The sequence below is a fragment of the Bactrocera tryoni genome, chromosome 4 (assembly GCF_016617805.1).
Source record: "Bactrocera tryoni isolate S06 chromosome 4, CSIRO_BtryS06_freeze2, whole genome shotgun sequence".
Lineage (NCBI taxonomy): Eukaryota > Metazoa > Arthropoda > Insecta > Diptera > Tephritidae > Bactrocera > Bactrocera tryoni.
In genome coordinates this window covers 28,729,148-28,755,613 of record NC_052502.1, presented here as the reverse complement: position 1 = coordinate 28,755,613, position 26,466 = coordinate 28,729,148, and the positions used below count along the sequence as shown (strand labels likewise).

Here is a 26,466-nt window from a genome sequence, read left to right as displayed (position 1 = left end):
TCTATGTGAAATTTTGTGAAGATACCTTGTCAAATAAAGTAGTTTTCTATACAAGAGCTTCAGTTTGAATGATCAGTTTGTAAACAACTAAATTTTTTTTGTATCAGTGCGTAGTATATCAATACTTTCGAGTAATTTGATATATGATCGCCTTTTCAGCTCGTGCTTAACATGCGATCTAAAGTTTATTTTTATAGTTTTCATTTCCTTTATATATAACAAGTTTAGGCAAGACATCAACGGCAACGCAACATCATAAAAAAGTTGAATTTTTCAAAGATTCCATCTTGATACTTCGCACGCATTTTGCCAAAATTTTGGTTATTTTTAGCCTTTGACTTCATCATCGTTGATTTCACACTTGAAATGAAGAGGAAAAAGAAAACACTTGCGAACTTAAGTGGTTAAGATATAAGCTCTTTGATTACGGCTAGAAACCGTGAGCCTCATGGAACAGCAAGGCAAAATAACTAAAAATTATGGAATTTTTAACAAAAATTTGATTGCCATAGCTCTTCAGCCTTCTTAATACAATAGTTAATACAAGAGGTGTTTTATGTTGTCCGAATAACACCCGCTTTCGATATGCCAAACTTTAGAAAGTCGAAGAAACAACTATAAAACAAACTGGCGTAATCAAATTCGGAAAACAAGTTAAGTGTAATATATGTCAAATCTTAGAAAATCGAAGAAAGAACTTTACTAGAATCTGGCGTAATTGAACTTGGAACCCTAGCGAAGGGTTAAACCACTTTTATGTTCTATTGACATCCTCCATATGTTTAAATTTAATTGCAAACATTTGTTCTTGCTTTACTTACATATAAATTTTTAGACGGGAGATCAGAATAATACCCGTTTCGGGCTTATTAGTACTATATGTTGTGATCTTTTGTTCAAAATATTTTAATTTTAATTATTTACATATTTTTCGACGGCAGTTAAAGGACAAAATCTCTACAAGGTTTGTGAATTCTTCTTCACTCCAAAGAATTATTTTTCAAATTTCTCTCGAGAGTATTTAGATTATACCAGTATTTAAACCAGTAATTAAAAAATGTTAAAAAATATTTTTTGTTGTAAAGAAAGCAGGAAACCGAAATAGATTAATGATAATAACAGACAAATAACAAAATGGTTGCAAAAAATTATTTTAAGTGTGCGTTAAGTGCTTTCATTGAGTTGCGAAATTAAAATTATTTTTAAATAAAATTGATTTCTTTGCCATGTGTTGATAGCTGTTTTTTCCAAATTAGAAACGATTTGATTAACAGACTTTGAGAGTCTATTTAGTGTAGACCTACAAATTCCTCTTCATCGCATTTTTTGACATTGCGCCAAAGTTTAGGCAACATTTAGTTAATCTACAACTTGAAAATAGGCAAAGCCGTTCAAAAACCTGGTTTTCACTTATTGCGAAACCAATTGCATAACAAATGCAGTTTGTTCCAATTAGCCAAAATTGTATGTACCAGTAAATGAGTATGAGTCTAATTCTACTATTGATGGTAAAAATTTAGCTACAGCGCCATCTGGCTTCATTGAACTTCGTAGAAATGTTCAGATTACCTTAAAAAATCCAGCAAAATTGTTTCAACGAATTTTTTATATTATTATTTACATATATTACTGATATCAGACTGTCTAACTTTATAATTTAATTTAATTAATTCTCTTTTCGGTTTTTATGTTTTCTTTTGAAGTCACATCAACCATATGATAATGGCGGTTATCTTTCTATTCTAATTTATTAAAGTAAAAATTCTAAGCAAATTTCCAATGTTGGTTTTTACGATTTTAAGAATGCTTTGATCATTATGTTAAAAATAGACAGTAGCAGTTAGTTAAAGTGGCCAATAATTATTTGAATGGGTTTTTCGTGCTTAAGCGGAAGCGATAAGTTTGTCGGGGCTTTTTGCCGATGCGTGCGCATAAATGGTTGTGAGAAGGCAGCAGTTCAGAATACTGTAAATCAGTCAAGCGCTATATTTACAGCTACTGTATATATCGGGACGCGTACAAACTCAAGAGTTCATCGATTAAAAATGATAATTTTCAAGTGTGAAATAAAAACCGACTAACTTCGGCAGGCATTAGTCTATGTGAGCAGAACCAGCTAATATCATTTTATAATTTGCACACATTTTTTTTTTAATTAAAAGAAAACCCCAAAGACAATATTCCATAGATATTTATAGTTTTGTTTCCAATAAACACTTTCCTGTGGGTATTCCTTCCGCCTTCGCGCAACTTATCGCAAGCGAATTAAACTGACAAACAATTTAAATTATGACACCGTATTGCCCTTTTATCAGCAATCACTGATACTGGCGACGGCAATTGAAAATGTGCTGCTTATTTGCTTCAATGAAAAAATTAAGAAAGTAGCGACATTTTTGGAGTCTTGCATTAACAGCGCAGCCATACATACACACAAAATATTTAGCTACAAAAAAACCAAGTAAAAAATATATATTCATGACTATACATCAGCTTTGTAATCATTTTAAAATGCGATTTTGATTTTGATATTTTTATTACACGCTGCCAAATTTCCTTTAATTTGTACACGCTCTATCACACATCGCATACCTGCTTGCAGACATTCATTCATCAAGTGCTTGTTGGCAAATCGGCGTGCGATGTGATATCGCGGCCAATATTATAATCATTGATCAGCATTTAATCATTTATAATATGCAGCAGGATTAGTTGGGTTTTTTCTTTAGTTAAAATCAGATTATTGCACATTGATTACACTGTTTTATAAGCGCAAAAAACATTTCCCTCGCGGCGAGCATGTGATTAATAAAAGTAAATAAAACGTTATGCTTGAGTCATATGGCAAAATTATTTTATGACTATGATGATTTAAGTAACATTTTATTCAATTTGCTAAATATATTAAATTTAGTGTGTTATTATATGGGTTATCCCAAGGTGATAAGTGCAAACAAAAACGTCATCGCGTGTTTAACGCGTATAAGGCATGCATATTCAATATTGTTAGTTAAAAAAAATATTTTTTTGATTTTATAAATAATTTTCGATGTCTGTGCTTGTAATTTTTTTGTTAATATTTTTTAAATAATTTTTTTTTTTGTAAATTTTCTATATGTATATTGTTTTTTTTTTTTGTAAATTATTCAGAAAAGTAAATACTATACATTTTTTATGTTATAAATAATTTACAATTTATTTGCCTGTAAAGTTTTCTAAAAACTTTTTTTTAATTATTTTGAAAATATTTTTTTAATTATTTTTATTTTTTTTTTTTAAATCTTATTTTTTAAGGTAAATACATTTTGTATATTATAAATTAGTTATAATTTTTTTTATAAATATATTTTTTTTGGAAATTTTTAAGTAGTTTTTTTTATAAATAATTTATAGTTTAGAAATAGTTTTAATTAAAACATAAAAACATTTCTTGTATATTATGAAAAATAGCAATTTAATATCTATTTATTTTTTGGAATCTTTGGAATAAAAATTTTGTTGTTAAATTTTTTGTTAATTTTGTTAATTTTTTTATAAAAATTTCATTGTTAATTTTTTTACAATATTTTTGAAATTGTTTTTATACAAATTATGTATTAACTAATATTTTAATGTACTAAGTTTTTATTTTCAAATATATTCAGTAATTTTTTAAACCAGCAGAATAATTAAAAAGTTAAAATATTTGATGTCTATTATAAAAAATTTATTTTTTAACTTCAATTTAGATTTAATCTCTTTTGAATTGTATTTCTGATTTTACTTGAATTTTTTTTATAACAATTTTGTATTAAAAAATTTTATAGAGTACTAAGTTTTAATTTTTAAATTTAAATTCGATATTTTTTAAACTAGTGTAGCATAACTAGTATATTATAAAAAATCGCAATTCGTTTTCTTTTTCTTTTTCATTTGTTTTTTTTTTTAACTTTTCCTTTTAATTTTTTTTTTAAATTTTGTTAATTTTTTTTTTAAATTTTTTGATATGAAAATTTTGTTCTTAATTTTTTTAAATTGTTTTTATAAAAATTTCGTATTAACTAATTTTGCAAAAATATTGGCTCTTACTTTTGAATTTAAGATCAACATTTTTTAAACTAGCGGAAAAGAAATTTGATTTAAAAAAGTGTAATTATAGAAATTATTCAAATTTAAATACAGAGATGTAAAATATAAGTCATGAAAGCCATTATTTGATTTTTAGTTAGAGTTTGCAACATTTTATTACAAGTTAAGTTGGGAAAATTCCAAGAAAATGTATTTCGAACTAGAAAAATTAGTTTTTTTAAATGAATTTTTTTTAATAAATCATAAATAAATATAACCAAATGAGTTCCTTTGTAATTAATTTGAACAGAAAAGAGAATATTAGTTTTTGTTTCTGGGATTTTTCTTAACTCTGCATAAAATGAACTACTTTTTTATTTAAAATTTATAAATTAAACAATATACTAGCACATTTCTTATACTAAAATCATCCGATCAAAATTGACCCGGACTGTTAGAATAATGTGCAACTTTTTTTAAATTATTAATTTAAAAAAAAAAAAATAATTAAAAAAAAATAAATAAATAAATAAATAAAATAATTTTTTAAATTAAGTATTATTAACAAAGAGCAGCGCCAGAAAGTCTCTAAAGCCTTTATTTAACAATATACTTGCATACATAATGCGCAAAATCAGAAATGAATTGATTCTCTCGAATGCAAACTACAGTTGTAATAGCAAATAAACTGGCTTTCCGGCACTTAATTGCACAAATGCGCACCGCTGAGCGCGTTAGACCACCCACATGCCGTGGCGATCACGCTCTTGTCAGCACTACAACAATAAAGATTCATATTGAAATTAGCATGTAGACAAAAGAGTAACAACAAATTGTGTATTGAAATTTTAGTGGCAGCAAATTGCGTGCAGGGCAGCGCTTGATTGTAACATTGTTGTTTTAGTTTTTGTAAAAATTATCCGCTATTACATTATTATATGTTACTATTATTTGGTTACAAAATTCATTGACGACGCTGATCAGCGTGCTCGCCAAACAAGCTAACAGCTTTAGTGATCTCGTTAGATTACCAAATCGCTATTGTTGTTATATATAGGTGTTGTTGTTGCAGTTTTTTTTTGTACTTGCAGTTTGTATGTAGTTGTTGCTGTGCGTTGACGAAGCTGTCATTGTGTACATGCAAAGGCTGGCATTCTCAAAACCAACAACTACATGACAGCATTACAACACGTTAACTAACGGCACGAAACACTCGTTAATTATATAATATAATATGTAAGACTGTTGGCAATTTGCATATAAATACAAATACATGCATATGTGCTATTTGCTGTTGCAACACCCGCTACTTAATGCGCTTCGGAAGTTGTCCATCGTCACTGCGCTTTGTTCTCACATGATTTGCGCATTTTTCCGATTTTTTCTCAAGCAGTTTATTATTATTATCTTCTTGCCTTTTCCTTTCTGTCGTTAAATGCTACTATTAACGATAGATAGTTGAGTACTTCCAGCGATTATTTATGCAAAAGGGCCGGATTTCCTATTTTTATAGTAAGGCGAAGAGGTAGAAGTACAGAAAATGGCATTTTTCTTTGGAGAAAAATTACTATGAAATTTTCAAGTGAAATTTGAGGGCAAATAATTGAGAATGTATTATAAAGGTAAATGATCGGAAATGATGGTCTGCTGACTGGATTGATATGGCTATGTAATCGGTGTTCTTCATATATATAATTATGTATAATGATTATTTATGGGTGGTCGAAAAAGTATTTTCGTATTTTGTCAATAGTTGTCGTCGCAGTGTTCCAGTGCTACATTGTGTCGTACCGTACAGTGTTGTAAAAGTGAGATTTTAAGCTTCATTTAACCAAAATAAAATGAATTTCGGGGAAGTTGAAAAACAGTTATAGCTATTGAAAAATGAGTGAAAATAATGAAGAAATTCGCTATATTTTGAAATTTTTTTATAAAAAAGAGAAGAATGCCACGCAAGTTTGAAGTTTACGGAGACCATGCTGTATCAATCAGTTCGTGTAACACAACAATGGTTCGCTCGCTTCCGTTCTTGATATTTCGAAATTTCGTTTTACACTGATGGAATAATGTCTCTAACGGAAAAATGGCAAAAAGTGGTCTACCAAAATGGTACATATTTGTTTATTTATTTATTAGTATAAATGTAAAAAAATAAGTTCAAGTTTGATTAGAAATACGAAAAGACATTTTCGACTACCATATTTGTCATGTAATGGTCAAAGGAATACTATCTTTGAATAATTTCAGTTTTTTAAGGCACATAGTAGTGTATATTTAAAAAAAAACACTTTTTTTTTCAAAAATTATAATTATGATCAGTAGTATTCATCTATAGTAATAGTAAATTTGTTTGGTTCTTGACTTTGAGATTATTTTAAGCTGAAAAATCTTCCGAATCTACAGACATCATCAGCTCCAAGATCAAGGAAATCCAAAATGTTTCAAAATTTAACAAGTTTGGGACAGTACTTTGAGGGGTTACATGGGCTTGTGGGGTTCAAAAAATCGAATTTTTTGATTGTCTTATTAAATTCTACAACAATTTTAGAATTTTGTCCTAAATTTTCAAGTTGATCCGAGTAATCGTTTTAGAGATGCAGCCTTGAGAACTTGTGCGATCGAGGCTAGCTAGGCTAAATGTTGGAAAAAGGCTGTTTTTTACTCGAAGAAACCCATACAACCCCTTAATTCTAAAATGCTTCAATTTGAAATTTTATTCACTACTATTTATTTACTCTATAAACACTATCCCTATCTTCAAAAAACACCAGAAAATTTAAATAAAAGGTTTACAGAAATTTATCAATTGAAAGCAGTCCGAAATTCCTCATAAAACCACCACTTTACGTTATAAGACCAAAGTATTTACTTCTCAATAGCCAAATGAGAGAGATAATTTAATAATATATTTCACTCAACTAATTCAAAATTCAGTAATGTTCTATTAATATCAACCACTCAACATAGCGGTAAACAAAGTATTCTGAACATTATCAAATTGTCTGCAACGTGATTTATTAATAACGTTTCTCTGGTTTTTGTTCTGTAAATATTGAGCAAGTGCCGACGGAAGTGAATCCCAAAGTAAAAGGAAATATGCAATTAATTAAGCAAACAAATTACTAATAGTCGGTGTACATATATAATTTATTTGTTTACAAATAATAAAATAACACTAGTCGATATTTGTTGAAATGACAGTGATCTTATCAAAGCTCATAAATTAATCAACGGTACATAGTGTGAGCACACCGCCACTGCATCATCACTCGGCGCCTTTGTAGCGCCAGTGCGAAGTAGTAGCAATTCACCAGCAACACTTAGCCTTTAATTGAGTTAATATTTATTTAAAGTAGTTGTTGTTGTTGCTCATGTGTTTTTTGTTTTAAATTTTTTCTTAATGAACACAGCAATTATAACATTGTTTCACACCTCCAATTGCTTCCGACTGTCGGTAGCTGTTAGATACTTTAATTTGCTACTTGTGAAATGAAATGTTGGCGTAAAAAAGGCATTGAGAAAAATTATGGAAACGAAGCTGTATATATGTATGAGTTTGTGTGTTTATGTCTGTCCAGCGCACACTATGCGCAGTGGAAAGAAAGCAAGCGCGCTGCAAGCCGCTGGGAAGGCAGACCTTCATAGCGATTAGAATGCCAGTTAGGAAAAAAAATGTCTGTATGTAAGTGAGAAATTGCGCACAGATACCTACATATATACAGAACTACTTATGCAAATACTAATTATGCAATTTTTTTCTCTTTTGGAGCAATGCTTGAAATTGCAAACCGCAAATGCGCAACTTCCGCAACAACGAAAGCTGTGGTGATGATGTTCAGTCGCAACACAACAAACACACACGCACATACAAAAAGTGCTATGTTGCGGTAAAAAATTTGGAATTTGCGGCAAGGACTACTGTTTGCTCAGCTGTTGCCGCCACTAGCTGGCGATTATTATTTATTGGTCAATTGATGGTTTTTGCTGTCTTTGCTAATTTTTTAAAATATTTTTTAATATTTTTTTCTTTGTTCGCTTGCCATGGCAAAGGTAATTGCAATTCAATTAAAGTTTCGCAATAACGTCTCACGATTGAAGGCAGTTTTGTTTTCGCTTTTTATTGTTGCTTTACGATTGCCAGCAGTGCCAACATGTTGCAGCGACATAATAATAATGCCTTGTATGCTTTGAGTTTACGGGTGTATATGCTATACCTGTGTCAGGGCCGCACACTAGGTGGGGTTTTCGGATCAAATGACTCTTCTTACATATTTTATACATAATAAAAGACTTGACTTGAAGCAGGTGGCTAACTTAGTTGATATTAGTTAGAAAAAACTAAGGGGCCTTAAAATGTCGGAGTTGGTTTTGAGCGTACAAAAAAGAATTAAAATTAATTGCTCCCAAAGTGAGGGAAATTCCATTATTAATGAACTGATAATTAAATTTTCAGTCTATTATCTGATCAAATTTCACCCGGATTGCACGCAAAAACCGTTTCAAATTTTATTTGAGTCATAAAAAATTAATATGCTCTCAAAAGAACGGAAATATGGTTATTAATGAACTGAGCATTTAAGTTTTCAATATACCATCTGATCGAATTGGACTCGAACTGCACGTTTCGTTTCGAAAAATATTAATTTTCGATCATCAAAATGAATATGCCTTCAAAGTAACAGAAATACGGTTACTGATGGACTAAGTATTTAAATCGGCGGCATCTGATCAAAATTGACCCGGATTGTACGCTAAAATCATTTCGAAAAGATTAATTTTCGCTAATGAATTAATTTATTCGTAAGTAGAATTTCGAAAATATTTGGAATGAAATGATTAACTATAAAAAGAAGAAGCCCTTCGAAGCCACGAAGTATTAAGAAAAATATATTTTCCTAAATATATATTTGATTTACGATTTTGAGGAATATATTTCTAAGAGGTTTCGAGAATGTATAATTTTCTAAAGCATCTGGTCGACTTGAACTAGTTTTAAAAGAAATTTTTGTTACAATACTTGTTTTATAACTCTTTTATTTGTATAAGGTATAGACGAGTATACTTCCGTAAAAGAAGGTAAGACGAAAGTTCCTGAAGACCAATAAACTTTTTTAATATAATCATATTTTAACGAATTTACAAAATTGTTATATTTTCATAAAGAAATATTATATATTTGTTAAAAAATATTTATTTTTGCTTATGAAAACATGCTTTAAAGTACTTTTTCCCCTGCCAAGTGACATATTGTTACTCAATTTGCAATTTTTATTCTGAAATTTTGTTGAAATTTATTTTAGTAAAATTCATACTTTTTCTTATTAAATCAATCTGCACTGATAATCCCGTTAATTTTCTAAACAGATCAAATCCTGATATTTATAATTTTTTTTCCTTTGCAAAACCCCTCGCCAGCAAAATGTCAGCTGCGCACCTGTTGCATTAACCAGCGAAACTTTTCGACCTGCTGAGCTCTAAACGGTAAAAAAAATTTTTTGACGCTACTTATACTCGTATATATGCACATTACATAAATATACATCTTCGTATTGCACATCATTTAACGATATTGGCGGCTATTTTTAAAGTTATATAGGCACTTTTTTAAGACTTCAGTTATTTTCGTACAGTTTACGTTCGTATGTATGTATTTATAGTATTTCCAGTGTGCAATGAAGCATATTTTGTAATGCCGAAAAATATTTAATTCCCTTCACTTTGTATGGTTGTGTGGGGCTATTAAAAAATTCTATTTTTAGAGAAAATGCAAAATGCAATCAGCTGTGACGGCAGTGGAGGCAATTAACTGCAAAATGCATACTACAGTCATACATATGCATTTATGTATATATGTATGTATGAATATCAATGCCATTTTTTGGCGCTGAAATTTGGTAACGGTAAATTTATATTTAATAAAAGAGAATGATAGAGAAGGGCCACAAAGAATGAAGTAAGAATTCATTCATTTGCATGAAAGAACTGTTCGAATCGTTTTCAGTTTTTTTTTTGCTTCGGAAGAATTTTATGAGGCTGTTATAAAACACAGTTATTTCTATACAAGTTCTGAAAATATATACTTGTAAATCGCATTATAAGAAGTCAGCATTATAAGAAGTCAGTCTTTGTTAAAGAAGCTATGGACGTTTATATATATTATATAAGACCCATCTGCTCTAAGCTGGGTGTATATTCGCTGCACTCTTGCTACGCAGCAAAAAGCGGGACCTGGACGCAGGTGCGCAGATGTAAATCTCTCAATGAGAAAAATGGAACGCCACCCTGAAGTAATGCAAACGCGGTCCCAGGGTGGGCGACGGTTCCTTAGAGGGGGGGTTTTTAGTGACCTGCAAGTGGCACATACCGCTGCTGTGACGATAGCACCGATGATGCGGAAGGCATTAGCCACCCCCTCGCCCGCAAAAAAAACAAAAAAAAAAAAGACGGGTGTATAAGCGATTTCTAAATAGAGTTACGGTGTAAAATTGTGAATAGAATTGTAATTATTAGGTCGTATTTTTATTTCTCTGAAGCGGTATTGTGGTTTATGCTGAATTTTGTAATAAATGTATGTGTAGAATTCCAATTGTATGTTCTTGCAACCAGTTGCTACAGAGTATTATAGTTTTTTATTTAATTTTTCATTCATGGAAAGCATTTAATTTTCTGTCACGTAAAAAAATTGTTGCCAAAACTGCACATAAATATTGCTATCAGCACAAAACTTAAAATAAAACAAAACAAACCCACATTCATTAAAAAATATTATTAAAAAAAATTAATATATTATTGTGAGAGCACTTCAACAAAGTAAAAGTCAAAGCAAAAATAAAAATTATACCAACATTCAGCTACTTGACAATAAATCGCCTTATTTATGAGCAATAAATTCTCTCAGCAATGGTAAAAGCCGTCAGTCAGTCACAAGATTTTTTTATTTTTCATCAATCACGAAGTATCGGAATCTGGCTAATCAAATGGCGTATGTATGCTATTTTGAATTTTTTTATTTGAGCATTTTTCATAACATGTGGTATGAAATAAATTAGCGCTTGCAACGATTAATTTATTATTACCAAACGATTTTTCTGCACTGATTTAATTCTTTTCGATAAGCCCCTAAACTCTTTATATGCTGGAATTTGCAGCAGCGATCAGCAAATTTTTCAAGTGCCGATAAGTCGCGTATAAAATATGACCCGAAGGTGGAACTAAGAGTGCGTTCGTATAATATGTGGTGTGAAGGTTCTGAACTTTTTTATGGCTGTGAGTTTGATTTCATGTTTCTTTTTATAAGCATGCATAAATGTATTGTATGTATAGTGAAGTTACGCTGCGTTTGTGCAGAAACCAGATATAGCTGATTAGTTTTTAATATACTAGGATAAAAGCTATAAAAGTTACATAACTTTTGCATAAAAATAAAAAAAAATTAATTAAAATTTTATTATGAATACGAAATATTTGTAGGGGCAAAAACTTAGAGGGGTCTTAGAAAGGTCTAAGATTTAGATAGATTTTTGTATACTGTTTTTTTATATTGCGAAAATTCGGTTTTAAAGCAAATCTCTCCTAAATTGTTGTTAGTGTTCAGTTATTGAATAGGGAATGATATAGAATATAATCCAGTTATATACTATAGTTCAATTTATATGAAAATAATATTTCAGCTCGGAGAAAGCTTCTCATATAATTTGATTTTTGTTATCTATTTATTTTTTTTTCTTTTTTAATTTCTTTGTATAGTTGTCGCTTATATATTTAATATACTTAAATAATACTCTATTTATACTATATAGTAATTCAGAAGTATTATTATTCTTTACTAATTTACGTCTGATCTATAATATCGCATTCAAACGTTACGTTCACAATATAGGTATTCCTATTGTCTTCTAAGGTAGTAGTAGAACAAAAACAAATATGCATATATCTATTTTTACAAAGTTTAATTAATTATATTTTTTTAATTTGCTCCTAGTTATTTACTTTTCGTTATCTTAATAACTCACCTGATTAGACTAACTGATCTAGTAGTTCCGCTTTGATGATTCCCATCAATTATATACGAATAAAATTAACGGCTATGAATATCACCCGAAATATAGAAAAAAATCTGCAAATAAAAAAGAAAATTTATTAGAAATATATATATTTATAGATCGGAAGAGCATATTTTATATTTATTTGTATAAGTTTAATAATTGATATTTAATAGAAGACTTACATAAAAAATTAAAAAAAAAGAAAATATAAATAAAAATAAGTGGACAGAATTTTTTCAATATCCTGAAGTCACCCCATGGAAATTTACTTTATGGTATACAAATAACGTTCGTAGATGGTCCAAAATGGACAAGTGCTGAATCGACAATTGACATAAATAGAATGAGTAGTCATAATCAAATAAAGTTTAAAAATGTAAAATTAGTGAATCGAACAGACAACTGGTGTAAATAAGATAAGCAGTCATAATCAAAAAGAGATCAAAATTGTATGATTAGCGAGTCGAACAGACAACTGTCATAAAAATAATAAACAATTTCACTCAAATAGAGATCAAAATTGTATAATTAGTGAATCGAACAAACAACTGGTATAAATAGGACAAGCAGTCATAATGAAACATAGATCAAAACTGTAAAATTGGTGAATCGAACAGACAACTGGCATAAAAACCAGAGGCAGTCATGAGCAAACAGCGATCGAATAGCAAGCGGTTATATCAGCTTAATGAGATATCTGCAACCTCTCTTGGATTAAATTAAACTGCAAAATTGTGTATTGCTTTCGCACACAGATTTCTTTACAAAAGGATAGCGGTTAAATCTAACTACATTTCACATTAATTGTAACGAGATAATTTATAGAAATAATTATAAACAAACACAATTCCATTTCTCTAAAAATGCAAAGTTAACCACAATTTATTAAACGCCCAAATGCGCTAACAACAAATGTCAGCGCATCGTTTGTAATCGTTAACAGTAATAAATGCACCACCATTTCTCCACTGATTGCGCATAAATATGCCTGCATGTATAATATAATATTTGTGCGCGTATATCCACTAATAAACTTGTAACTAATAACGTCGGAAAATTCCAGCAGCGCTACACAACTCTTAATGAAATATATATTTACATTTTGTTTTCATTTCATACAACATCTAGTTTTAACCGGAAACAATCGGAAATCAATGCGCACAACAAACGCTGCGCCGCGACTGTCATGCGGCCAACTTGTTTGTCTGTCGGAAGAGCCTCCAAATGGCGATCGTACAGTGAAAACTATTAAGTAGCACTCATCTTTAATGCAGTTACAGAATGTAAACACTTGATATAATATATAGATATATACATATGTGTGAAAATATAATATATTATATGTAAGTATATATACTTATACCTCCCACCGCTTTGCATTTGAATCATTTGTTCGATGAATACAGTGTTGATCGTGTCACTTTATTTTATTTTTTTTGTTTCTCTTATACATACATACATATATTAAAGTTTTCTGTTTAAATTTGATGGTTACGCCGGTGAGCGTACGTAGCAGCAATAAAAAGTTACATGCTTCTACATAATTTTGATAGTGCTATCGATTGCCGTGCAAAGACAGCAGCGGCGGCATTTGTAATGCCGTATTCTGTGTTCGTGTTACACGATATGCATATGAGCGACGAGCACTTAGCCGACTTGTAAATGTCTGTTACGCATACGATTTCTCTGAATCAATGAACTGGAAAGATCACGTGAACAGTGAATTGCGGTGTCGCTGCCGGTAAAGTGATTGGGGCTGCGGGACAGCTGCTGAGCGTACAAATCAATATGCATAAATCGTTTAAAAGTCGTTAGCGCTTTTGGTGTAAGGCATTAGGGCAAATATTTAAGTGGAAAGGGCAAGCTGAAGATGCTTGCTGAAAGTAAATTCTTAGCTAGATAGAAACTTGTAGTGTACTACGTTGACATATTGATAACTATTGCATTAACGCCGGTTGATTGAAAGTAATCGAACAATTCGATATTGATTGTAATGAAATTTGTAACTAAATAAAGTAAACTAGTTAAGGAAAATCTAGTTATAAAAAATATACAGAATTAACTTGTAGGTAATCAAATAATATAATAAATAAATTAGTTTGTAATGATAAATATGTGTAATGACAATTATACCATCACTTACAATTTAATTATGGATTTTTCTTCATAACTAGATCCCTGAAAAAAAATTAATTACAGTTGTTTTTTTATCACTAGATCCCTTAATAAAAACCAGCAATAATTGACAACCTTGCATGCGCCATTATTGCAAAATATCCGCCTCTTTTTCTTGCCATAGATTCAATATTAACGATATAAATATCAGGAAAGCCACACACAACTAGAAATAAATAATTTCAGTATGGCTATAACGCTCTTAATTATGGATAAAATAAAAACTGCTTATACATATGTATTTACATAACTTCCATATACTTCCTCACAATATGTAATTAGACGAAATTAGTTGAAAAAAACGGAATTATTTGTATAAAAAACATTGAACTTAATTGAGAATCCAGTAGATTACATTTTGTGTTGCTACTTTTCACGCAGACGGACCTAAGCCGTATATCCGCCATAAATTTGTAGACGGCTTAAGTTAATTAAGCAACAATGAAATATCAAGTTTCTTTTTTGCTGAACAATGAAGTCATTAAGAACAAGTAATTGAAATTTATAGATTAAAATCTGAGATATAAAAAATATTGAATGAGAAATAAAGAAAGCGAATATAATAATAATATGTCCGTTGTTGCAAAGGCAAATATACATACATATATTTTTAATTAATATTTGCCTTAGTATTCAATAGATATAAGCTAATGATAGTAAAATTGGGTAATATTAAAATTCAGCACCTAAAATGCAAAACAAGCTAACATCACGTTTCATAAGTTTATAGGCGAAGGACAACGTTATAATAGAAACCACTCATATTGAAACAAAATTTGAGTTTTGGTTATAAAATGGTTATATAATGGTTATATCTGAAAATTTTTGGTTATTAAATGGTTATAAATTGGTTATATCTGACTGTGAAAGCTGACAATTATGCTACATATATGCCATATGCTGTAGAGCATCGTAAGCATTAAAAAAACTAAATTTCGATTTTTTCGATGCTACGTTGTTTTGCATTTTAGGTGACGAAATGATATTGTTTTTTAATTTGCCGGTTTTTTTCGCTTACGAAAAATTGTATGGTAGATAATATTGAAAATATAATTAATGTATGTATGTAGATTATACTTTTTTAGAGAAATATGCCAATGAGTTGATTGCTTATCTTGCGAAAATTTTTTAATCTTTTTTCCTATAAAATTTTTTTGGGGAGAAATGCCTAAAAAATTGGTTATCGCTTTTTTGGAACTTTAAATATATGCCCAATGGATTTATAATTTTATATTTTCTTTTAAACTTATTTAAAAAATTAAAAAAAAAATATTTTTTTTCTTTTAAACTTAAACTAAAAATAATAAATATTTCACTGCAAAAATCCGTTTTAAAAGTAGTATAAATAAATAATATAAAAGTAAATAAACGAAATAAGATTTACAAAAAAATTTTATATTTTTTGACAATAATTAAATTAAAAGCAGTAGCTTTTGCAAATGACAACTAGATTAATTTATTACAGATAATTGCAGTTTTTACAATCAATTTACTTATTTGGAGCAATAAAATTAGCTTCTGGTAATTCCAGTTGCGAACACAAAGATTTATGCATTCAAAGGCTATATCATTGTAATTACATACGAGAAATTTCTATACAAAAAATTGGAATGAAATGAAAAGCAAAATATGAAAGCTTGTAAAAAATATCGCATGCAATTTCGCTGCTGAGTGAAACTGTGCTGTAAACAGAATTGAGCGGCTTTTGAAACGGAAATTAAATTGTTATTGTAAATTATAAAATTATTTTAAAATTGTAACATAATATAAAAATGGAAAAATTACAAAAAAAAATTATTAAAAAAATATGAATAAAATTTAATTAATAAAATTATGAGAAAAAATAAATAAATAAAATATAAAAAAATAAAAAAAAACTTTAAAAATTATTCAAAAAGTTTTATTAACAAATTTATTAAAAAATATAAAAAAAAGTTTGCAATGAGGATTCAAGTTTCTACAAATTTAATTGAACCGTAACAAAGATACTGTAGCTGTTTTTATACAGCCCACAGTGCTTTAGTCTTGATTCATAATTAACGTTTCACTCTATTGAAAAATAAAACAATTTAATATATTGTTAGCCACAATAAAGCTTGACCAATGAACTTAAAAATAGTTCAATAAATCAATTTAAATTTTTTCTAATTTAAAAATTATCAAACCACTTCAGTATATCTTCACAAAGCACCGCCAGTACCATAAATAAGAGAATGTCACATTACAATGCAATTTTGCACGCAAAATTCCCCAATTCCTCAGACTTGCGCTCTTGACTATTTGTCTGCGTCATTAGTTTTAAGCAGCTTTAATATTCGGGCACACATTTTCGATTTTTAACTTTTTTTTTGGACACAAAATAAGCTCATTATTTAATAAATATCAATATTATTGCTATTCAAACATTGACATATTCTACGCTTGTAAATAAATGTAAGCGGTTTAAAAGTATATCTTCTAAGCCAACTTTAAATGTAGTATCATAACATATAACTTGATTAATATTTAAGAATTTTTTTAAGTCACACAAAAGGGTTAATTAATTACCATTGATTCTTGAAGTGCGCATTACAAAATGCTCAGCGCTTTGAAACGAATTTGACCACGCTAATAAAAAATAAAATAAAATAGAATTAGAAATTTGTGTGCATTATAAACATACTGTTATACTGTTTGTATGTATACTTTTTTTAAGCAACCGGATATAATAAAAATTCTATTTTTAATGCACGTTCTATTCAAGCGTTGATTTATTATAGTTAAGCTTTTCAGACTTTAGAAAAATGGTACTAATTGTACAATGCAAAAATAAAATTAAATCCGTATATATATGTACCTTTTTATATCCTGTTTTTGCAGTTAATAGATGAAATTTGAGACTACAGTAATTTATGATGCTGAGACTGCACTTAAACTTTCTTTATAAACCGCACAAAAAGGTCGTTACAAACAGCTAAGGAGGGGTTGCATGGGCTTTCTCTGGTAAAAAACAGCGTTTTTTCAACAATTTTTTTTTTCAATAAAAAATTAAATTTTTTATTGTTATAAACATACACTATTAACAAAGAAATTCTGAAATTTTTGAAAAAAGTTGAAACCTTAACTTAGAGCTAGGCCGAAGGAAAAAAACTGAAAATTGGATTTTAAAAATTAAAATTTCGTGACATTTTTTTCTACTAGTTAATAGTAATCGAAAAAAATCCTTCGTGCATGTCTCTAAGAATTGTATTTCAAACACCTGTGTAAAATTTCATGAATATCGGTTGAGCAGTTCTCGAGAAAGCCTGCCAGTCGACTTCAAAAACACACTTTCGAGAAAAAGGCGTTTAAAAAAGGCACACTTAGCCTAGCCAGCTTCGAGCGCACAAGTTCTAGGGCTGTATCTCCGAAACTACTACTCGGATCAACTTCAAATTATTTAGGACGATATTCTATAGGTGTTGTAGAATTTAATAAGACAAACAAATCGATTTTTTGAAACCAGTAAACCCAAGTAACCCCTTAAGAGGATATATCCACTCGCAAGGCAGAAAACGCGATTTTGGTGGTGGTGATTTAAAGAGGCAATAGATTTAATATATAAAAATTATAATATATTTTGTAGAGTCTACTTTACTTTTATATCCTTCAATTTATTTTGAAAAATTTTGGATTCTCTTGATCACGCATCTGCATGAACACCTTCAAAAAAAGTGCCTGGCGGTAAGGCTGATTTTTCAGCTTATAAATATCTCAGAACCAAAAACCAAAAAATGTATTATTAACACAGATGAACACAGATAATAATTGGGAGATTAAAAAATTTCAAAATACTGATTGTTGAAAAATGGCTGCTTTCCAAAAAATGTGAGTTTTGTGAAAGATACTACAGTCCAGAGTAGTTTAAAAAATCGAAATTTTTATCGAATATTCTATGCGTTTATTCTTTTCATATTTTCCTGACAAATAGTATCTAAGAAGTTCGTGAAAAATATCTACTCAACCGAACCAGCAGTTACTACGTTACTATTCTAAAAATATATCTAATCAATAACCAATTAGTAGTAGCCTTAAACAGGTTCAATCATTGAAATACGCAAGTCATTGATTTGTGCAGGAATATGCCAATATAGATATATATGTAACTACGCCAATGCGATTCGAAGAAATCATTAAGCGCCTGAATATACCTAAACATGTTATACAATTGTATTAACTTAGTATGTCTATATACCGGGTATGTGCTACCGCCCCCCTAATTATGCAAACTGCAGGCGATTTCGAACTCGTAAACTACAAAGTTATAAAATGCGAGACTATTTTAAAAATGACTGCATATTTAAAAGCCACAAAGGCCTCTTTGTTTCTAACAATTTAAATACCAACTGTGTTTACATAAACTCATTATCACTTCCGCATAACAAGCAACTAGCTATGCAAGTATTGATTATTGAACTGCTTTTGTATGGAAATCAAATTAAATCTATAACATTTTGATTACGAGTTCAATGTATGCAAATGAGTGGGTGATTAACATAAGAATGAAATCAATTGTATATTTGCGTGTGTGAGTGTGTGCAATAAACTGTAAAAAGTTTTAATATGTATTATATGTGAGTGTGAATGTATGATTGATATGAAATTTATGTTAATAATTAATATTTATTATTCATAACATATATATGTATAGATATATTGGTAGTCGAAAAAGTCTTTTCGTATTTTTTAGTATCAATATACAAGTATATGTGACCTGGTCTACGAAAAGGGAGCTAACGTGCGAAAACTAGTTTTCTGGGAAAAGCTGCTAAAAATAATCGTCAGTTTCTCGTTATCTCATTAATTGTTCTCCTTTTTTTTTGACACCTAAGCCCCCTTTCCGTAGACCAGGTCACATATATATACTATATACATATGTATATATGCCAGTGCTTTCTTTAGAGTTTGTTGTCAATCAGTGTAGCTGCCCTCAAATACTAATGCTGAAAGTAATTTATGCCGTTATCTAATGTTGTGCTAGATCTTAAAGTTGAATGCTCTAACGCGCAATTCTTCAAATCAGAATAAATTGAGTTGATTTATTTAAGTTTGTTGGTCTAGCTAGAAGGCGATAAATCAGTGATTTAAGCAAATCAATCGTATAATCAGCTTTAACTTAATACACATACAGCATACTTATGTATATATGTATATTTCTAAGCATGCCTTAAACCCCTCATATTTATTTACAAACCAATTTACATAAATATCTGATTACCCATGAATATTTTATAGTCGACTATTTATTACTATAATTTCTTTAATTTGATTTTTTTTGTTAGCATTTTTATTTTTTTTTTCTTCAGCAAACAAGCGACCGAAAAGTCAAATGATGTTAGAAAACCGCACCGTTTCTAGTTTTATCCAGTTTACGCCGGTATAGCACACATTTTTAGCTCGTTCAAACCCATATACATATGTACATATATACAAATATACATATTTACCGTATGCATATTGTATTTCTCATTTCTAGTTTTTACGCGCATTTGGTGTTGTCTTCAATGTTTTATCTATCAGCGGCTTGTTTTCGATTTGGGCTTTTACTCAACTCAAGTCAAGTCAAGTCAACCAACTGACAAAGTATTGGATACTAGCGTCTACTTGGGTTGAAATAGCACCCAAACGGCTGGCTATCGCATGACGCTGGCGCTAAGTATAACTTAAAATACTTAACTTGTATGCACTCGTTGTGTGTTTATGCAAAACCGAGCTTCGCATCAGCTGTCTTCTCTGACTGCTTGCTGGGCCAGTTATTTGAGCATTCAAAAAACAAAAGCAATAAAAGATTCAAACATTTGTTTAGTTAGCAAAGCAGTCGCGTATTTCGTGTTTTCGATTTTTATTTTTCAACCTTTGCAACGACGTCTTAGTTTGTGTGGTTGTGTATCGCTTTCATGCAAATTTTAGTTACCGCGTCCAGGCGTTTGGCCAATGCATCTAAAAATATTTTGCTTACGCGCTTGTTAACTATTTGGACTTATGTATGTCATATTAACCTTTCACTAAATTGTGTTGTTTTATGTTAATAAAATTGCAGCTATATTTATAAGAAAACTGAACGCATTTGTGAATACTTGGAGCATTACTTAAAATAAAGGTTGTGGGAATCCCCAAGAGCAAATGTATGATTTGCCTTTATGCGTATATCAAACGCGTAATAAATTTTAAATATGTTCGTTGAAGAATATTTACGCAAACTCGTATATTTTGCGGGTTATTTTTAATTAAATATTTAGCAAGTGGTTATAGGCCAAATTTGGCGGTTGAAAAGTATATTTGAGTATAACTTATAAGTTACATGAGTCGAAATTATTTGAATATAAGATCTGAAAACTTGTATCAATAGAAGCTTAGTCAGTTTCCTAATTAAATATTATGTGAATAAATATTTATATTCCGAAATTGTATATTAAGTTTGTCGCGAAATTTGTAACACCAAGAAATTAATGTCATATTTCTGCCCAAGAAACCATTGATATCAGATCTTCTTCTTCTTTACTGGCACAGACGCCGCTGACGCGGTTATAGTCGAGTTAACAACAGCGCGCCGGTCGTTTCTTCTTTATGATATCGGATCACCTGAGCATAAAGCTGCCATACAAACAGAGCGACCAGAATGAAGTTTTTGTATAGAAAACTATTTTATGTGACAAGATATTTTCACAAAATTTTGTATATAACATTATCCAAGGCAAAGCTACAATATCCGAATAAATTTTTCAGATCGGATTACTAAAGCATATAGCTGCCATACAAAATGGTCAATCAAAATCTAGGCCCAGTATGAAAAACTCTTTTGTACAAAATATCTTCACGAAATTTGGCAAAGTTTATTGTCCGAGTCAGTGCCACAATATCCGAAGAATTTTTTCAGATCGGATTACTATAGCATATAGCTGCCATACAAAATAATCAATCAAAATCAACACAATAATTTGCTTATATCCTTTTAAATATGTCATAAGAAATGTTTCTGTGAAGGATATTATAGTTTCGATGAAGCCGAAGGTAAAGTGTATTCTTCTTGTATGTATGTAATACTAACCCCGTGCACTATAATTTCTTCAAATTCTGGCTGAAGCGCTTAAATATCTACAGAAATTATATACCAAAAATTTTAACTCGTATTTTAGCATCTTGATTAAGTTTTACTCCTAAATGTATGCTTCACTTAATTTTTGTTATATCAAAAAAATCAAAGCCTACAACTAGGCGGTCTTATAATTAGGACAAAAAATATTATTCAAGTCACATACCAACTATTTGAAGAAAAGGAAGGATAGGGCGCAAAAATTTAAATTTTGGAAAAGTCTTCTTCTTCTTTTTTATTAGTGTAAAGATCGCTTTCGCGTTTATAACCGAGTTCGGATAAATTTCGGATAAGTAGTTTTTGGAAAAATATTGCTGTTACTGGAAAATGCTTTAAATAAATAAATATAAGATAATAATTCAACATAAAAAGTGGTCTGAAACATCACATGTCTACTGAAGTAATCTAATTTGGGGAAAAGCATATTTTTAGATAATAGATTTCAATGTTTAAGAACTAACACCCATTGCATTTATATTCCCAAGCCACACTATTTTCAACTCAGAAGACTTCCATTAATCCACTTCTGCTGAATACTAATTTAAACTTCAGCTCTTCTTCTCCAGCAACATCATTTTTACGCCTTAAATCCTTATTTTCAACAATTTCTTATTTGTGAACGCTCTGCACATGTTGCTAACGATATCGAACACCTGTCTGCAACATGTTGCTAAACACATTAAACTAGTGTGCCATTTACATTGCGAAGTATAAAATAAGTTTCGCACATTATTATCTTTCACTGACGACTTTAACGCATATATCTACTTATATATTACATATCTATATCGATATATGCATATGTGCACATCTAATATATAGCCCGCAGCTGTGTATTATATGTATCTGTGCATAGATGCGTTGCCGTGTAGTCAAAGTAGGCCAAAAGTGACGCGGTTGATCACGTTTTCGCGACGGCGCCACTCAAATATCTACATAAGCGTCTTTATATATGCCATTATGCTTTTGTTTGTGTTTCCTAGTCACTAATGAATGCCACCACCAATGAAATTTCGCCAATATTCGGTAATGTGGGTGCACAAATAGACTTATATCGTTATGATTGTATTATACTCGTACGATTGTTGTAATGCGTTTTTGCTGATTTTTATTTCTTTTTATTGCTATTTATTATTTACAGTTTGCTTTTTGAATTACATTTTGAGTAGTTATTTGTTTAAAAATTTTCATTCCGTGTACCTGTGGATGCTTCCATTTTAATAATTGCCATATTGTGATCTATAGTTCTCTCCTAGCGAAGAGTGGGTAATAAAAACTTTTACTATTATGCAAAACACCACATACGGCAACACTGTACTTTTTTAATAATTTTATTTTTAATTCGAATTTTTTATCCCTTTTGATTACTCCCCATCACAACACGTTCCCACAACTCCTATCTTCTTACCGCATTTTAACTTAGTGCTCATCACGTTTACACCCAAGCACCTACATAAGAACATATCAAGTACTTACAAACCCACAAACATAATGTAAATTATTGGAAAAAAGCCACCTTGTCTCGCCTTGTCTCTTGGCAGATCCATTGATTGAGTGACTGATTGTCCGTTCGTCTGACTGTTACGTGCCTGTTGCTGGTGAACCTGCTGTCAATGCAACAAATCGCCGATAAAGCCACTACATCAACACCAACAACAACAAATTGGCTTTTAGCAAGCCGTAAATACCGAGAAGTATTCACTCACTTTGAAGACAATGAAATGTTTCCATTTCAATAAGATTTATTATCATTTTTGATGTTGAAAGTTGCATAAAGAATTCTTCATTATTTAGCGCAAGAAGCGAGAATAACAGCATTACGTTTAAGTACTTGTAGTGCCTGACATCACCCTATATGTCTACATACATAATTGCTAAAGCTTGTATGTAGCGTAGTTGTTGTGTTAACTTCCTGAATATTCTTGCTTTTGATTGGAAAATATTTTATTGAAAGCTTGTGGAATTTTCTTTGCGATAAAGTTTATTACATGAAATGCGCTTGTAAGCAAACTTTCCGCATTTTTTAACATGAAATTATCAAACTTTCATTAAAAAGCAGACGAAAAAATTTAAGATCTATATTGAGGAAATACTTAAGTCGTTTTAGTCAAATTTATTTTGTAAAGATGGTAAGAAATTGTTTGAATATATGAATGAAATAGTTTTGAATAACAAATAGCACAGGCCATATTTTTCAGATATTTAAAAATCAAAAATCCTCAAAAGAAAGAAGAATTGTAATGAGATAAACCGCCAAAATGCCATTAAATTTATTGTACTCAATAAGAAGCGCAAACATACGTAAGGTCATAATAAGGAGACGTATTTATAAAACAAACAAAAACTGCAAAATCAGTATTTACTTTAATGCTAGGTCGTTGGATATGTAAATAAAAGCGGTATCTGAATAAATAAGTATTTAAATGATAACTCACTTAAGAGTAAGTAAATATATTCGGGGTTCACTCACTCATTTTCGAATATTTTAGGTTATGAATAATTGAAAACTGGAAAATATAGATTTAGGAACAGCCGGAGATTTTATATGTAAATACTTTCATATTTGTATTTTAGTACAAAGTCAATATATGTAAGTACAAAGGATTAACTTTTTTTAAATTTCTAAAGTGTGGCAGGCTACGAGATACGAATTAGGCGTAAGTCAGATTTCTATCCCTTTCGAAATCCCAAAAATAAAAACGAAATATTGGAGAATAATCTAAACATTTACTTAATAAATACTTTTCTTACGTCTACAATTCACAAACTCAAGTTTAATACTTTCTGTTCATTAATAAGCTAGTTTTTTAGGCTTATGTAATACAGAATTTTTCTTTTGTATTTTCCAAAATTCAACTCAAATTTCCATCAGTTTTTGTTTTGTTTTCAATCGAATAATTTTCAAAGGCGTGCTCCTAAAAACTAAATACCAAACTAACAAATAAAAATACAAACTGTCATGTAATGAGAAATTTGCATTGAAAAGATTGCCATTCACATGAATATGCTACACAGTCTATAAATTTGTTTGATCTTGCCGCGGAGCATAGCTTGGAACATAATCACAAATGTCTAAGGTTTCACCCGCCAATCACTCACAAGCACTCATATGACGTCATTAGCACCAAATAAGAACAAATATGCTTTGTTATCTTGAAACGCTGAGGTACTGAGGTTCTATCTACGCAGTTTCTCTTTTCTTAGACAAACATAAAATAAATACCGCAGTGGCACCTTTATTGGAACACTATCCTGACCAGCAACACAAATTATGTATTTTCTGATGTATGAGCCGATGTCCAATGTCAACAATCAGATCACATATAACTACAACTACAATAAAAGTAAGCATGAATAGTGCCTCTGCGCCTCAACTGTAGTAAACTTAAGCAACACTCAGCACGTTCGCAAGAAATATACGCTGAAACTGATAATGTGAACCACAATTATTTGCAGAATTCATTGACAACAATAGCAACAATAAAAAGTGTAATTTGCATGATCAAAAAAAAATTAAAAATAAAAAATAAATTGACATATCTTGGGTTTACTGTGATCCATATGTGTTTGCGGTTTTTCATGTGAAATCGTGCTTGCAGCCGGCGGTTTGACGGCCACTACAGCAGCGCTCAACATGACGTATGAGTAACATAGTAAATAATTGTAGTAAAGGTGTTGTGCGGTTTATAATCAATTATTTGATGCAATTTATCGTTGTTGTACGCTAGTGGTTTCATATGAATTTTGCCAAATTTGAAGATAAAATTGTAATAATTTTTTACTGTTGCCCATTTTATACTTAAAAGTGCAGTAATTCTTTATTTTTGCCAAATTTATATATGCAATTGGTAATGTTTATATTTTTTAACCTCAAATATTAATATGCATGCTGCAGCTTCTGCCTAAACGTCTGCCAATAAATGTGTTAATGTGCTGCATACGATCCGGGTAGAAATTTAAATTTATTGCACAAATTTGCATAAGTTGTTTTGCTTTTTTTCACAAAAAGAAATTAAATATAATTATGCGTTTCAATTTAACACTGTTTATATTTGTTGTGCTGTTTAGCAGGAAGTTCAGTTTTCTGTGAAATTTCTTTGTACTTCATTCAACACATCACATTCACAAGCGCTCCGGGAAGATGATATGCTGCGCATTTTGATTGCGCAAATATTTGCTAAAATGCGCTTAATAAAAATTTACACCCTCTACGTGCTGTACTTCACCTTTGCTGGCCGGTATTGCGGAAATTCACATAAATCATTGTTGCAACTTCCCATTTATCAATTCCGACAATCTCCTGCACTGCTATCTCACAGACGTGTATTTGTTGTAGTGGTCGGTGCAATTATTGGAGTATCTGATGCAAAAACGCTGCATAACACGCTTCCGTTTAGGAAAAGTTTTTTAAATTTTGTAAAATTCTAACTTGCCTTTGCTAGTTTCTTATACTTTGTTGTTTTTTGTTGTTTTTGATTAATTTCTTAATGATTAATTACTTTTGGGAAATGTGTAATTTTCCTAATTGCAAAATTCTGAGACAATTGGTTTGCTGTGGGCGTTAAAATTACATCGAAGATTTTTAATTATTTGCGGCAATTGGTTGCCGTTGACGTTTGGCAGTCTACAAATTATTGAGTTGGAACGCTATACAAAGCATGTATGTATGTATGTATGCGTAAATTAGGAAAGCAGGGTTGAATGGAGCAATAAAATTTTATTTTTGATCATAAGTCATTCGCAGTCAAGTGTGGTTACTCAGTTATATCTATGAAAATAAAAAATATGGAAAATACTTGAAACAATCAAGTGTGGTTAGTCAGTCATATTTATGAAATATGAAGAAAATACTAGATAGTAAGTACTTCAGCTGCTTTATGTTTCTGAAAAGTTAATGTTTTGTGATTTATTTTTTTAACACCTTTTAAATAAATAGAAAAGCTTGTATTAAAATAAATAGCATTTAAGTCAGTCCTAATAAATTAAACGTTTTGCAACTCTATTTAAAATTAAAAATAAATAGAAAAAATTCCAAATATTTTTGATTTTGCCAAAAATGGTGCTTATGTTAACTTTCAAAAGGCTGTT

The 26,466-nt window shown here is 30.2% G+C and overlaps 1 protein-coding gene across 2 annotated transcripts in view; it reads right to left on the bottom strand.

The window, feature by feature from the left end:
- Window positions 1–26,466, bottom strand: part of LOC120775776 (UNC93-like protein) — a 90,872-nt gene that overhangs the window by 43,718 nt on the left and 20,688 nt on the right. For both annotated transcript variants that reach the window (XM_040106112.1, XM_040106111.1), the window contains one exon: window positions 12,060–12,163. The gene's annotated coding sequence lies outside the window, so the exon portion shown is untranslated. The remainder of the gene's footprint in view (window positions 1–12,059; window positions 12,164–26,466) is intronic.